The sequence below is a fragment of the Puma concolor genome, chromosome D1 (assembly GCF_028749965.1).
Source record: "Puma concolor isolate L17-30 chromosome D1, mPumCon1.1.hap2, whole genome shotgun sequence".
NCBI lineage: Eukaryota > Metazoa > Chordata > Mammalia > Carnivora > Felidae > Puma > Puma concolor.
The window spans coordinates 44,973,789-44,990,290 of NC_141676.1; the positions used below are offsets into that span (position 1 = coordinate 44,973,789).

The following is a 16,502-nucleotide window of genomic DNA, read 5'->3' on the forward strand; positions in this document are numbered from 1 at the left end:
AGAGAATTTAACTGCCAATGGGTCCCACAAAATAACAGATTATGTGTAAGCAAAAAAATGTTTTAATTAGAAGAGTGGATTAAAAACTGAACCAAAGGAGATTCTAAAACAAAGCTCGACAATGAAGTTACTTCATTAAACAATACATGACAATATCTCTGAGCCAAAGTAGGCCTGCAAGTTAACCTGCAGGTTATTTAGAAGCCCACAGCCTGACATTCTTTTTTTTTTGGGGGGGGGGGGGATTTAGAGAGAGAGGAGAGACAGAGAGCAGGGGAAGGGGCAGAGAGAGAGAGAGGGAGACAGAAAGAATCTCAAGTAGGCTCCACACTGTCAGCAGGGTCCAATGCAGGGCTCAAAACCACGAACCAACTGTGAGATCATGACCTGAACCGAAGTCGAGTCAGACACTTACCTAATGGAGCCACCCAGGCACCCCTATAGCCGGGCAATTCTTACAAAGTAAAATCTTAAAAGACACATTCTCTTATATAGAAACATTATTGGTCTACAATTTAAAAAAGAGAAAAGTTTATCAGTGAAAAGTAAGAATCTCACCTGAATTTTGCAGGCTCCATTTTTTCTTTAACATTTTTAAATCAGATGACTCATCTTGATAACGGTTGAAATAGAGTGAGTTTTGAACCAGACTCAGTTCAAATACAGTGTGGCCACTTATCCACAGTATCAGATTGGTTAAGACAGAACTTAAATCTCTCTACTTCTCAGTTTCTCATCTATATAATTCTACATATTTATAAATTACATATGATATTGTATATTTGATGTTTGTCTCTTGCATCAGTAAAAAGCTCTATGAGAACAGGGACAGTATCTATCAAGACAACTGTCTTGAATTCTTCAAAGAGTCACTTCATTGGGAGAAAAGGTGATGGCCAGGATGCAGTTCCAGATGAAATAAAATGAAATAGACACCACATGCAATGTATACACCTTGCCTAGTTTGGGGAAAAAAATGAGAGCTGTAAAAGAGGTTCTCAGGACATTTGGGAAAATAAAGAATAGATATTAGTATAGAATCATTATTAATATTCTTAGATGTAATAGAGGAGTTTTGTAGTTATGTTGGAGTCCTTACTCTGAGAAATGCATGCTATCTAAAGTATATAGCGTAAAGTATCACAATTTCTAATGGCTTCAAATAGATTAGAAAAATTGAGCAAATACTGCAAAATGTGAACAATTACTGAATTCAGGCAGAGCATATACAGATTTTCATTAAACTATTTCTTCTTCTCTGTGTTGAATAAGAAACTAACAGGGGCGCCTGGGTGGCGCAGTCGGTTAAGCGTCCGACTTCAGCCAGGTCACGATCTCGCGGTCCGTGAGTTTGAGCCCCGCGTCGGGCTCTGGGCTGATGGCTCAGAGCCTGGAGCCTGTTTCCGATTCTGTGTCTCCCTCTCTCTCTGCCCCTCCCCCGTTCATGCTCTGTCTCTCTCTGTCCCAAAAATAAATAAACGTTGAAAAAAAAAAATTTTTTTTTAAAATAAAAAAAAAAAAGAAACTAACAGAAAAAGAACAGATTCCCATATTTCCAAAAATTCAAGAATAATTCACTATTGAGCACCAATTTATATTCTTCACCTTATTAATCCACGACAAAGAAAAGGCACGTAACTGTTCAATAGATGCTAAAAAGTACTGTCTTGGAAGTGCTAACTTTGTGCAATTAGAAAAAAAGGTAAAACCTGAGATTAGAAAGAAAAATGATCACTGTTACAGATGATCAAACTGTTTACTTGCAAACTCCAAGAAAAACAATCTAGAAGTTAGTTATAAGAACCAGCAAGTTCAACAAGATTGTCATCAATATATAAAATAAACTGCATTTAATTCCAATGTGAGAGGAAATGATATATGCTTTGAGTCAAAACTATACTTAAAATTTTGAGTAAGGGGATTCCTGTGCATATCCTCACACTGAATGCTAACAAATAATTTTCAGTTTTCAGTAAAGTGTGCTCCCACTCAAATGGTTTTTAATACTTTCTAAAACAGTCAGAATCTCTTTTCTTTTTCCTTGTATAGAGTAATGGTGATGGCCCCATCCATGGCTGATCCCAAGCTCCTGCAAAAAAAGAAATGACATCCCACTCTGGAATATGTCTTCAACTTATATTTTCTAGCTACAAGTCCTATCTTTCTTATTAGCCTTTTTCTTTTTCATTTTCTACTTTTATCACTACCAATGGCTCCCTTTTCAGGACCATTTCCCACAGAGTGACCTTATGCAAAAACCTTCATCACTTCATCAAAGTTATTGTTAACAGGACAAGTAGCAGAAAATGCTGAAGTAGAACACCAATCAGGTTTGCCTGCTGGGAGATTCGTACAGCCCAGCTTGGAGAACATGTATTAAAAGTCCTGCCTTGGGACACCTGGGGGGCTCAGTTGGCTGAGCATAGCATCTGACTCTTAGTTTCGGCTCAGGTCATTATCTCACAGTTCGTGAGTTTGAGCCCTGCATTGGGCTCTGTGCTGGCAGTACACAGCCTCCTTGGCATTCCCTCTCTCCCTGCCACTCCCACTCTCTCTCTCAAAATAAATAAACTTTAAAAAATCAATCATGCCTTAACAATTACCATTACAAGTTACACGTGTTGAATTTGAGAATTCACAAAGACCTCAGAAGATACCAAAACCATTGGTCAACTTCCAAATTTGATGGATTAAGAGGAATAAACTGGAGGGATTAGAAGTAAACTAGAAAAAATAGAGGAAAAGACAAGACGCAGATAAGACATTTTTTAAGTTGCACAACTGGAATTTTATTGTCTCTTCTTTCAGACCATCGTAAAGATACCTTTTCGTAAAAGATAAAACATTTACTCCTAAAATTTCAACTCATCTGACACTATAGAATCCTCATAAATTTCTTGTTGTAACTCTTTCTTGACAAATATTAGTGAAACTTATAACCTAATAAGTAAAAAAGATGTTCATGACATCAGAGGAATCTGAATGCCATTTTTTATAGTGTCATTTTGTAAAGAAATGTAGATACTACCGTCCCGAAATAAGCTTAGTATATATCAAATTCCCAAAATGAATTTTTCATAATGTGCATTTAAAAAAATATTAATAAGTGCATCTCAACAATGAGAGTTAAAATAATTGCATTATGTCTTTATGAAACTGCTCAAAACAGAAATCATGTCATTAAGCTAAAGATTGGTATTTTATACACGGCAAAACTGTGGTCTAGAATGTTAAGCTATATTTTAAGTTGTTCTGATGGACTAGGCAAACACAGATGATCCATCCTGGTAAGTTATCTTCAAGAGTGGTATTTTATAAGGTCATTATTTTCCTTTCAATGTTACCTAACCATGAAGAAAAGAACACTAAAAAAAGACCTCTAAAATTGTGTATTAAAAAGGCAGTTCCTCAAAGTATATGTAATTTGATCTGTTCTTCACATTGAACTAGTCCAGAGTCATGGTTCTCAACCTTGCCACCCCAGGTAAAAACACAGTTGCTCAAACCCCATCCCCTGATGTGCTGATTGGGCATTAATGATTCCTATTAACAGCTGAAACATTCAGTAAAGTTAGGTACCAGTATGCAATCTAGACATAAGAAAAAAAAAGTCACAATTAACTTTCGTAAAATTTTCAGTATTTTTCTCTTACTCTTCCCTCTGCTTCTCCAGCTTTTGACATACTGTCTCCCTTGCCTCAACTTGAACACGTCAGACACCCTCCAATCTCAGAGGGCCTTTGAGCCTGTTCTCTCAGCACGTGACCTTCTTCTCCAAGGTACTGAATGCCTCCGTCCTATGTTTCCATTAGGTCTTTTTTTGCCCAAATGTCACCTTCCTAGTAAGGTCTTACTCAAAGACTCTGTTTAAACTTCAATTCCCCTGTCCCATTCCTAGAACGAACTCCCTTTTACCCTACCTTGTTTAATTTTCTCCATAGCACTTACTTATCAACAGCTGACCATTATTTTTCACATTCATTTTCTGTCTCCTTCCAATAACATACAAGCTCCATGAGGGAAGTTTCTCTTTGAAAACTAAATTACAGCCTGATAGCTAAACAGCTCCAAATATTAATGTCTTTCTACTAAAAAAAAAGTAACATTTAAACAAAAGTACATTTAAAGTAATAAAACATGCTCTGACTTAGTTATGTACCTAAACACCTCAAATAAAGTGCATGATCACCATTTCACAGATCTTAAGACATTCTTCCTCTCTGCTCCTCAGTTTCCAAATCAATAAAATTGACTTTATATTATACAGGGGTGTTGCAAGGACAAAGTCAAAGTAAAATATTCTAAAACGTTAAAATATTATACAAACGTAAAACAATGGTAGTAGGGTAAACCCAAGAGTTATTTAGAATGTGAACAAAGTTCTAAACATAAAACACAGAGAGCTGAGACTCAATTATCTAACCTGATTATCTGTTATTGTATATAAATTTAAAATTACGGGTGCCTGGGTGGCTCAGTCGGTTGAGCGTCCGACTTCGGCTCAGGTCATGATCTCACGGTCTGTGGGTTCGAGCCCTGTGTCGGGCTCTGTGCTGACCGCTCAGAGCCTGGAGCCTGTTTCAGATTCTGTGTCTCCCTCTCTCTCTGACCCTCCCCCGTTCATGCTCTGTCTCTGTCTCAAAAATAAATAAACGTTAAAAAAAATTTTTTTTAATTAGACATAAGTGGAATTTAAGAAATAAAAGAACAAACAGATGTTACGGTGGGGGGGGTGAAAAGGGGATTAAGAGTACACTTATGATGATGAGCACTGAGTAATGTACAGAATGTTGAATCACTAAATTGTACACCTAAAACTAATACAAGAGTGTATGTTAATTATACTAGAATTAAAATTTAATAAATAAAAATTAGACATCAACAACTTTAATATGGGCATCTATACCCACTGCATACTTGAGACACTCTAAAAGTACTTCTTCTACAAGGAGAAAAAAGGACAAAGTAATTATTGTGGCTTTTTCATGCTTAATCATTCCTGTTTCATCAAAAATTCTTGAGCTACGTAACCTCTCTATGGCTCAGTTTTCTCATTACTAAAATAGGGCTAACAATAATTAGATGCCAAATGATAATAATAGAGTGACAGGGGTCACATCTGACTCCAAATCTGGCTCTAAGGTTTCTGTCCTTTCCATTATACTTTCAGAGCATATTATCCAAGCCAGTTAAAAACGTGAGATAAATAGGGCGGAGGGAAGCTCATCGGTGGGGCTACGCGCTGAGTGCCTTAAAAACGTGAGATAAATCACATCTTTCAGAAGAAGTAGAAGGCTAGGATTAAGTGATGATGTTTGTTTTCACAATGTTTGATAGTGTTATCAATACCACCATGCCTTCACAGAACATACTAAAACAACTAAAAGTAAAGTTGAAAAAGGGCCTGAAACATCAAAGAACAAACATGTAGAGTATTATTATTTCTCCAACCACGTCTCTCAATCTAAAATTTTTAAATCATTTTATTCCTTTTTCTCTTACCCAATCATTGGTTAAAAGAAAGAAAAGAAATCAGATGCAAAAATAAAGAGAATGTAGTGGGTATCTGTCCATTTGGGGCCACCCAACATCTGAACTCCTTTCCTACATTTGAGAAATCCCCAGGACGCCTGGGTGGCTCAGTTGGTTAAGTGTCCAACTTTGCTCAGGTCATGATCTCGCAGTTCACTAGTCTGAGCCCCAGCATCAGGCTCTGTGCTGACAGCTCAGAGCCTGGAGCCTGCTTCGGATTCTGGGTCTCCCTCTCTCTCTGCCCCTCCCCCACTCATACTATGTCTCTCTAGCTCTCAAAAACTAAATAAAACATTAAAAAAAAATTTTTTTAAGAAACCCCCCTACCTGATGAGTGTGGATGGCCCGCAGAGCTCACTTTCCACTACACAACCTGAAAACACCAGATATTCACTTCATGACCATGTTTGTAGTTCAGCATTAAATGGGAACTTAGTTTAGCTACTCAAACACTGATCCAGGGCTAGAGGTTGGAAGAATCCATTCCAGGACAAGTGGAAACTGACGGCAGCAATATCAAGACATCAGAGGTAATGGCTGCCATTCATGGGCTGGAGCAATTAAGAATCAAGTGAGTATTCATAGTTTGGTGGCTGCTTCGCATGCATTCACCAGACTGTTGTGCTGTGATTTAGGCTGTGGTCTTGTCTGCTATTATTTTTGTTTCCTCCCTTTTTTCCCTTTGTTTGTGCCTAGTTTTCCAGCCTTCCCAGTAATTCTGTGCGTTTCTCAGTATTTTTTCAGTTCTCAAAACAGCCAGAGTTGACTTCTATTATTTGCAAATAAGAACTTCAGTCTACATATACCCGTTTGATAATTTATTCAATCATTTTAGTTATGAATTATGTTACAAAGCACTGATGCAAAACAAAATTTAGGGCTATGACTCTATACTCAAAATTTGTTTTGCACTTACATATGGGTATGGTACTGAAAGTCACATCAACCGACTATTGAATATAAATCATTTATCTCACAGTAGTTTGGTCTTACAAATGTTTCTGTAAAACCTCTTGTTTGCAAGTTAAAATAAGAAAACCCATCAAGTCTCGGTATTTTATTATGTAGTACATATTTCTACAGCCAAGATGGAATAGAATAGAGAAGTGAACAAAAGTGGCAATGCAAAGTAGGACTTATTTCTGCTAAAGCAAAATCCCTCATTATATAGAAACTTGAGAAACTACAGCTAGCCAAGTTCCACCCAGGACAGAACTTTATTGCTTTTGGTCAGAGGTCAATGGAAAAATAAGCACAATGTGATCTCTGAAATGTTATAAAATGCAAAGAAACAAACAAAACACCAATAACCTAAAAGTCAGCATATTCAAATTCATTTGAGTCATCAGATTAATGCATTGCTGTAATTTTATTTGAAATTCCTAAAACAACTGCACTATGAACCTGATCAATAAAAGGACTGAGATGCTTTCTTATATATCCACATTGGTCAATAATGCATTCACTGTTGGCATTCTAAAAGAAATGCTAAGGAAAATTATGTCCAAGAAATAAATGTCTGGTCTTGGGGCACGTGGCTGGCTCAATCACTTGGAGCATGCGATTCTGATCTTGGGGTTGTTGAGTTCAAGCCCCATATTGGGTGTAGAGCTAACTTTAAAAAGAAAAACAAAAGAATGTCTCATCTTGCCCTTATCTGAAACTATTATCAGAGGTAATAGGGAAAATTCTCTAACTCAGGGATAAATGGACTACAGAAGATAAATGGACTGGGTTGAGGTAAAGAGGAGGTTGTTTATGGGTATCCTCAATATGGCAGTGAATACGGTCTGAAAGCACACCTCTTCGATAAAAGCTGCCTGAGCTCTGACAAAACATCAATGTATATGTGCATTTGACAGTTTTACTTTCATTACTTTTCGTTATTCTATAACACCGTGATAGATGAGGCAGCTGTGTAACTCAGTACTTGTACCTCAAAGACCTGCAGGCTTATATAGGAGGGTCAATATCTTGATGTTTATGATAGTCAACAGAATAAAAATATAAGTATCACGGGAATTCTGCTAGGACACAGAAGAATTTTCTTTTTAAAAAGGACCAGGCACCTGGGTGGCTCCGTCGGTTGAGCGTCTGACTTCAGCTCAAGTCATGATCTCACAATTCATGGGTTTGAGCCTTACACTCTCGGGTTCTGAGCTGTCAGCACAGAGCCTGCTTTGGATCCTCTGTCCCCCCCTCTCTCTGCCCTGCCCCTGCTCATGTTTTCTCTCTCAAAAATGAACATTAAAAAATACCAACAACAAGACCCAACTTAAAAAAGAAAAGAAAAAGGAAAAGAAAAAGAAAAAGAAAAAGAAAAGAAAGAAAGAAAAAGAAAAAGGACCAAGAACAACTCCATGAAGAGCACAGACTGGGCTTAAATATCCAACAGATTTAGATTTGAATTCTGTCTACATGATCTTCATCAAGATAACCTTTGCAACATCAGTTTTCTCATCTGTAAAAGGGGAAGATTAATACCTTGCAATACTTCTGTGATAATTAAATAAGATCATATAAGTAACAGTCCTATCACTGAGTTGCCTAGAATACAATAGGTATTTCAAAAACATGTTACTTTCTCTTCCTTTTCTCAAATTCTCTTAGTTCCTCTCCATAGCCTCTGGCATTCTTTATAACATTAACATGAACAGTACTGGCTAAGCCTCTGTTCTTACAAGGTCTTCAGAGCTGCAGCAAGTAACAATATTTTCATTTAATTCTAAGTGTGATGTTCACAAAAGCATAGAAACTTACTTAAATAAGCTTTTAGCTTTTAGCTTTCAGTATTAGAACTTTGTAACTTTTATCAGCCATAGTTGGTTTGGCCAATCACATGAAATGAAACCACTTATTTAAATTTGTAATTTAAAAAATTTAAATTATAGTCCTGAAGTAACTCCAAAATTTAAATTCCTAAACATTTTATTATTTTCCACTGAAGCACATCACTAGTAACTAACCTTATTAAAAACATACCTATGTATTATATACTCTACCATAAGGATGTCGACAGAACTTTTTATGTTAGATAAATTAAAGAGACTTGTAGAGCTACCATAAACAGTCCTCACATTCCTTTTCAATGATGCCTCTGAACATGCTCTTTATCACTGTCAAAATGGAATTTCATGAATCCAAAAGAGTATATTTAAGAAGTGTAAACTTGATAATGGCTACTCTGACAGTCTGGAAATGGTGAGCCTTGTAAGGTTAGTAAAATTACACATGAAATAAATAATGTTTTTTTTTTTAATTTTTATTTTTATTTTTAATTTTTTTTTCAACATTTATTTATTTTTGGGACAGAGAGAGACAGAGCATGAACGGGGGAGGGGCAGAGAGAGAGGGAGACACAGAATCGGAAACAGGCTCCAGGCTCTAGGCCATCAGCCCAGAGCCTGACGCGGGGCTCGAACTCACGGACCGTGAGATGGTGACCTGGCTGAAGTCGGACGCTTAACCGACTGCGCCACCCAGGCGCCCCGAAATAAATAATGTTTATTGTTGTCAGCACAAATAAATTTAAAACTAAAGTTCACAGTCAACAGAGGCAAGCCAAAAAAAGATACGGGGGGGGGGGGGGGGGAGGGGGGAATGCAATTTAGAAAACAGGTCTGATTAGTAAATTTTATTCCAGGCATTATTTAATTAAATGTCCCATCTAGCTCTAAACCCTGATTACTAAAAAAATAATGGCATTACCAGCAACCCAGACCAAAACATATATTCACATAATAGATATAAAAGTGGAGAATTCTTGACTTTATCAAAGTAATTCACCAAAGGCATATTTATTTAACGTAACTGGGAAATGAGACATTTTCTTTTGAAAATGAGACTTTTTTTAAATATAGAGACAATAGCTTAATGGTTAAGAGCAAAAGCGCTACAACCACACTGACAGCCACTGAACTCACTGTATAATACTGAGGAAATCGAGTTAAAATTTTCCATACCTCATATCCTTGGATCCTCTGTTGAGAATAACAGTACTGGTCACCCAGGACTGTTTTGAATACAACAGATACATACAAATCTCTTAAAATGGTCCCATATACATAGTAAATGTCAATATACGTTAGCATCTTATTACAGTTACTATCAATATTATTGATGCTAGACACTACAACGGTTATACAATGCAATGAAATCATCAAGAAAAGCAATCAGTTGAAAATCTTAATTTACTAAAGAATTGACATTAAGGAAACAGGAAGCATTTACCAGAGTCTAAGAAATGGAGGAAGAAAGAGCACCTTGGTAGACAGAAGGTTTGGACAGGGAGCTAGGCTTTGCCACCTCACAAAAAGACATTATGAATCAATCTTCCAGTTAATCAATGACAGCTAGACCTCATTATAAGAGGAGATAACTGGGGCACCTGGGTGGCTCAGTCAGTTTAGCATCCAACTCTTGATTTTGGTTCAGGTCAGGATCTCATAGTTTGTGGGACTGAGCCCATCATTGGGCTCTGCGCTGACAGCAAGGAAGCCTTTTTGGGATTCTCTCTTCCTTCCTCTCTCTCTCTCTCTCTCTCTCTCTCTGCCCCTCCCCTATGCATATGCATGGGCATGTGCACACACTCTCTCTCAAAATAAGTGGACATTAAAAAAAAAAAAAGAGGGGCAACCTAGGTGGCTCAGTCGGTTAAGCCTCTGACTCTTGGTTTGGGCTCAGGTCATGATCTTATGGTTTCGTGAGTTCGAACCTGTGTTGGGCTCTGAGCTGGCAGCATGGAGCTTGCTTGGGATTCATTCATTCATTCATTCATTCTCTCTCTCTCTCTCTCTCTGCCCCTCCCCCATTCATGCTGTCTCTCTCTCAAATAAATAAGTAAACTTTAAAAAAACAAAAGAGGGATAACCAAGATGGGTGGATCCCAAATTCAGAAAATTCCGAGAAATACTTAAGCTTTCCTTTGACTTCATTTCTTTCCTTCAATAATTACGCAATTCTCTGTTCACAGCAAAACTTCTCAAAGGAGTTCTCTTCTTTGTTCTTTCTACCTTTTGACCTATCTTTTACTTTTCTATCTGGTTTCTATCCCAACCGCTCCACTGACATAACTCCTGCAGGCTACAGAACAACCTTTATCTTGCCAAATCCAGTGGCTGGTTCACAAGCCGCATCTTGGTCAACCTCTCAGTATCATTCAACACAGGTGTGTCCTTACAACATTTCCTTTCTTTGTTTCAATGATTTATCTCTTTCGGCATTCCTCGTAATTTGCTGGGTCCTCCTAGGCTGATTTATAGAGGGAAAAGTAGCCCAAAGCTAAATTCTGGGTCCCCTTTTCTGCTATGGCTACCCACTGTCCCTTGATACACTCATTCAATCCTATGGTTTTAAACACCATTTATAAACTACTGACTCCTAAATTTACATTTCAGCACTGAACTTTCCCCTGAGCTCTGGACTTATATATTCACTCATTCATTCATAAAATATTAAACACATATATTATGCATGAGGCATTATTCTAGGCTACTGGGATACAGAGATAAATAAGATGTCTTTGTATTCTAGAAAAAGAAAGATAATGAGCAGACACATATATATATATAATAAGCAAATACTGCAAGCATATACATGATAAACTTATTATATAAATATAATATACATAAATAACAAGGAATGACTGCCGGGGTTTTGGTCAATATACACATACACACATATATGTGTGTGTACAAAATTACCTAATATATATGTATATATTTACATATATTTAATGGTAAGTGGTCATACCTGAACAGAAATTGGTATGAAGTAAGGGAGCAGGCTATGTGAAAATACGGAGGAAGAGCATTCTAAGCAGAAGAAATAGCGAACACCCTAAACTCGGGAATAATTCCAATACCTTGAAGGAAGCAAAGGGTCCTGAAGCAGAGTAAAAAAACATTTGAATATGAAGTCAGAAAAGCTGAAAGTGACCAGACCTTATAGAGCATTATAGCCACTGTAAAGCACTTGGTTGTTATGGGGGGAAATGAGAGCATCTGATCCAGGAGGTGACATGTAAGATTTTAGTTTTTGAAAGATCACTCTGGGGGCACCTGGGTGGCTCAGTCAGTTAAGCATCCGACCTCAGCTCAGGTCATGATCTTGCGGTTTGTGGGTTCAAGCCCCACGAAGGGCTCTGTGCTGACAGCTCAGAGCCTGGAGCCTTGCTTCACATTCTGTCTCCCTCTCTCTCTCTGTCCCTCCCCTGTTCACACTCTGTCTCTATCTCTCCAATATAAATAAACATTAAAAAAAATTAAAAAAATAAAATAAAAGATCACTCTGGCTGCAATGTAAGGAACAGATTATACGAGGACATGATTGGAAGTTGGAAGACCAAAGAAAAAGTCACTGCAATGACAGTCTAGGCAAGAGGAAATAGTGACTTGGCTTAAAGCAACAGTACCAGTAATCAATGTAATCAGACTGGGCACATGTTTTTTTTTCTGTCTATCTACCTACCTACCTATTTAACGAGAGCATCCACCAGCAGGGGAAAGGGGCAGAGGGAGAAACAGAATCCCAAGCAGGCTCCATACTCAGCGTGGAGCCCAACTTGGGGCTTGATCCCATGACCCTGGGATCATAAATTGAGCCAAAAGTCAGACACTCAACCAACTGAGCCACCCAAGTGCCCCTGGGCACAAATCTTAAAAATAGAGTTGTTAGGAGTTGTTAATGGTCTGAACAGGAGATAAGAGAGAAAAGAATAAAGAATGACTGCTGGGTTTCTGGCCTGCCAAATAGAAGGAGTGTTATTTCCTAGAATGCAGTGGTCATCACTTGGCTCTCACACACCTCAAAAGTAGCATAGCTAAAGGGACATTCTTGGTTTTCATCAAAAACCTTATTTCTCGGGGCGCCTGGGTGGCGCAGTCGGTTGGGCGTCCGACTTCAGCCAGGTCACGATCTCGCGGTCCGGGAGTTCGAGCCCCGCGTCAGGCTCTGGGCTGATGGCTCAGAGCCTGGAGCCTGTTTCCGATTCTGTGTCTCCCTCTCTCTCTGCCCCTCCCCCGTTCATGCTCTGTCTCTCTCTGTCCCAAAAATAAATAAACGTTGAAAAAAAAAATTTAAAAAAAAAAAAAAACCTTATTTCTCTTCTAGTCTTCCCCATCTCAGTTGCTATCACATAATCCTCTTCTATTTCCTTCTAGCACTTGTCTCTATCCAAATTATCTTTTTTTAATGTTTATTTTTAAAAGAGAGAGAGACAGACAGAGACAGGGTGCAAGCAGGAGAGGGAAACACAGAATCCAAAGCAGGCTCCAGGCTCTGAGCTGTCTGCACAGAGCCCTACACGGGACTTGACCTGAGCCGAAGTCGGATGGTTAACCGACTGAGCCACCCAGGCGCCCCTAAATTATTTACATTTGCTACATCGTAGGTTCTAAGAGAGCAAAGACATTGACTCTCTTGTCCACTGCTCTATCTCTGGATCCTATAATATTGCCTGGCACATAGTAGGCACTCAAATATTTGTTGAATGCATATGTACGTGAGTGAAAGAATCCCTCTGCCATCTCCTTTGTAAGTTACTCTCTTCATTTTGGCCAGTTGATATTAGTATTAGGATGTCCTTGGAACCACAGTAGAGGGGACGGCCATCTTGCCAGCGCAACCCAACGACAAGCCCCTAGTAGCTGCCAGAACGAATTGGAGGTCAACCAATCACTGAGCGACAGCAGGACCTGACGCGAAAAAAGGCCCACCGGGACCTAAACCCGGAACCACTGCAGCTTAAAAACCCCACCCCACCACACCTGGGTGTGACTTCCCTGAATCCTCTCTCTCCCTAAGTCACGGAACCTCACCCCGAGACCTTAGTTCCCAAATAAAGCCTTTGACTGCTAAAATTTTTTAGCCTCTGACTCCTATCTTTACCCTGCCTTATGCCTGACCCTAACAATTAGAATATTAGAACTCCTCAATTTCTAGAAACTTTTCTCTTCTTGGGAACTTTCACAAGGCATTCTTACCCACCACTTCAATTTCCACCTATTTGCCCATGTGTTGGACATTTTTATCTCCAGCCCCAAGTTCTCTGAGATCCAACTGATTTCAAGATTTTAGCATGGATAATCTCAAAGGTATCTCAAATTCAACAAGAGCTAATAATGAGCTTTGCCACCAAACTTGTCCCCCATCTATCCAGATAGGCAAGCTGGAAATATTCCCATCATTCTTGGTATCTCCTCCCCACCCTCCACCCCTGGTAATCAATCTATCACCAAGTCCAGATGATTTTATCTTCTAACCATCTTTCAAATACCTAATTTTGTTTCTGAAAAGACTTTTGCCATCACCCAAGTTCATCTTTTAGTTGGAATTACTGCAAGAGCTTCCTAATAGTCTCACTCCAAAGCCACTCTGGTACCACACCCACACCCACCCCCACAGCCAGCAAGCAGCTGTTCATGTTTCCCCTACAAGTCTTTTCAAAAAGAAAACCTCAACATCTACTACAGAAAGACTTTTCAATAGCTTCTCACAGTGCTCAGGGAGAAGAACAAAACCTCACCCCCCCAGGGGCCTTGCTAATCTAGCCCATGCATATCTTTTCAGCCTAATCTCACACCACTCTTCCTTTTTGTTTTTCAGTTCCTAAACATGCTATTACTCACCTGCAACATGACTTGCTTTTATTAAAGGATCTCACAAAATTCATGTTCTCAACAAATATATTCTTTTGGTAAATATATTCTTATTTCACTAATGTCTATTTCCTTCAGAAGATTCTAAGTGTCATGAGAGCAGAGAATGTGTCTAACTTTTTTCACCACTATATCTCCAGAGTCTATCAAAATCTAGGAATTCTTCAGATGTTTGCTACTTGGATTTCTGAGAAGTCATCTTATGGCAGTATGGTACAGTGGCTACAATGCATTTGCCCATGTAACTTTAGAAAAGTTACTTAGCCTCTTATAATCTGAAGAACCTCATAGGATTTTGTGAGGCTTAAATGAGATACTGTGCACAGTATGCTTACAGAGTTTCTGACAAATGGAAAAAGTTCACTATGTGTTAGCTGCTATTATTAGCTATTTTCATGCATTCAAGTGGCCAAGTGCCATTTAGGATGGCTAGTAAAAAGTAATTTATTTTCACCCCTTTTCATAATTATACCTTCAGCTGTATAAAGCAGTAAATATATTTCCATAAATAATTTTTAACATTTTGGAAACTGTATCTGTTCAAAGTTTAACATCAAGGGTCTTCATCCCAAAACAACTACAGCATAAAATAAACATCCAGTATTATATCATTATCTCCTTCTGTGTCAAAAGCTCACCCCAAAGTATAGCAGCTTAAAACAACAAACATTGTTTGTCTCACAGTTGTGGGTAAATAATGTGAAAGTGGCTTAGTTGGGTGCTCCGGCTCAAGTTCTCTAAGGAGGTTATATCATCAAGCTGTCAGCCAGGCTTCAGCCATCTCAAGACTCAGCTAGGGCTGAAGGATCCCCTTGTCAGTTCTCTCACATGGTTGTTGGCAGACTTTTGCTCTTCACAAATTTCTAACAAGGTTTAATGAGGGCATAAGATGAAAATATCTCCATTATTAGTTCTAGAAAACAATATCATCCTTATACTATTCAATATCCCTTACAAAAAATTGTAATAAATTTGTCCTTGTGTTTCACCTTTGGTGAAAGTTTCTCTCTTGACAAAAATAGCATGTTTCTTTTTACTATACGAAAGTGTTTTGGATTTTTTTTTTTTTTTTTTTTTTTTTTTTTGGTGCAAAAAGGTTTTTTTAATAACGCACAGGGACAGGACCTGTGGGCAGAAAGAGCTACAAAAGTGTTTTTTATTGGAGGTCTCCTTTTACTCTAACAGTTGGTACAGATTTTTTTTTTTGCCAAACTATCTCCACCTAGACTTTCCTAGATTTTTCTCCCTCTCCTGTCCTTATTCTTTCACCTTTTATCACATAGCCCTTTTCCTTTTATCATTTTACTAATCCTATTATTAATAAATATATTGCTTTCTAACATTCACACACTAATATTTGGTATTACGCAAAGTATAGGCCAATCAACTAACACCCAATTTTACTAGATAACTGCCAGAATCAAAATTCATTCACCATGCAACCACCAATAACACATCTATAAATTTAAAATATTCTATTCTTAATATGTATTTTACTATATGTGAATGAAAATATTACAGCCTTTCTAACCTCCACAGAGTGTTCTAGAAAGACATCAAAACTACTTAAACTCTAGAATTGTACCATCCCCTAGAGTGGCCACTAGCCATTTGTGGCAATTTAAACTAAAATTAAATAAAACTAAAAAATTCTATTCAGGGGCGCCTGGGTGGCGCAGTCGGTTAAGCGTCCGACTTCAGCCAGGTCACGATCTCGCGGTCCGTGAGTTCGAGCCCCGCGTCAGGCTCTGGGCTGATGGCTCGGAGCCTGGAGCCTGCTTCCGATTCTGTGTCTCCCTCTTTCTCTGCTCCTCCCCTGTTCATGCTATGCCTCTCTCTGTCCCAAAAATAAATAAAAAACGTTGAAAAAAAAAATTAAAAAAAAAAAAATTCTATTCACACTAGCCATATTTCAAGAGCTCAGTAATAAACATGAATTTCAAAGCTATATAAACCTTGCCTTTCTGTAACTTACATCCACAAACAGAAAAGCAAATTTAAAATCGGACCAAAGTGGGGCACCTGGGTGGCTCAGTTGGTTAAGCATCTGACTTCAGCTCAGGTCATGATCTCATGGTTTGTGAGTTTGAGCCCCCACATTGGGCTCTGTGCTGACAGCTCAGAGCCTGGAGCCTGCTTTGGAGTCTGTGTCTCCCTCTCTCTCTCTACCCCACCCCTGCTTGCACTCTCTTTCTCTGAAAAATGAATAAACGTTAAAAAAAATAGAAAAAAAAAACAGGACCAAAGGAAGAATACAATCATGTCGACTTTGCAAACCTGCCAAGACCACTACAAATAGCAACACGCACACAC

General features: G+C 38.4%; 1 protein-coding gene across 1 annotated transcript in view; it reads right to left on the reverse strand.

The window, feature by feature from the left end:
- Window positions 1–16,502, reverse strand: part of PDE3B (phosphodiesterase 3B) — a 176,957-nt gene that overhangs the window by 103,793 nt on the left and 56,662 nt on the right. The window lies entirely within an intron of this gene.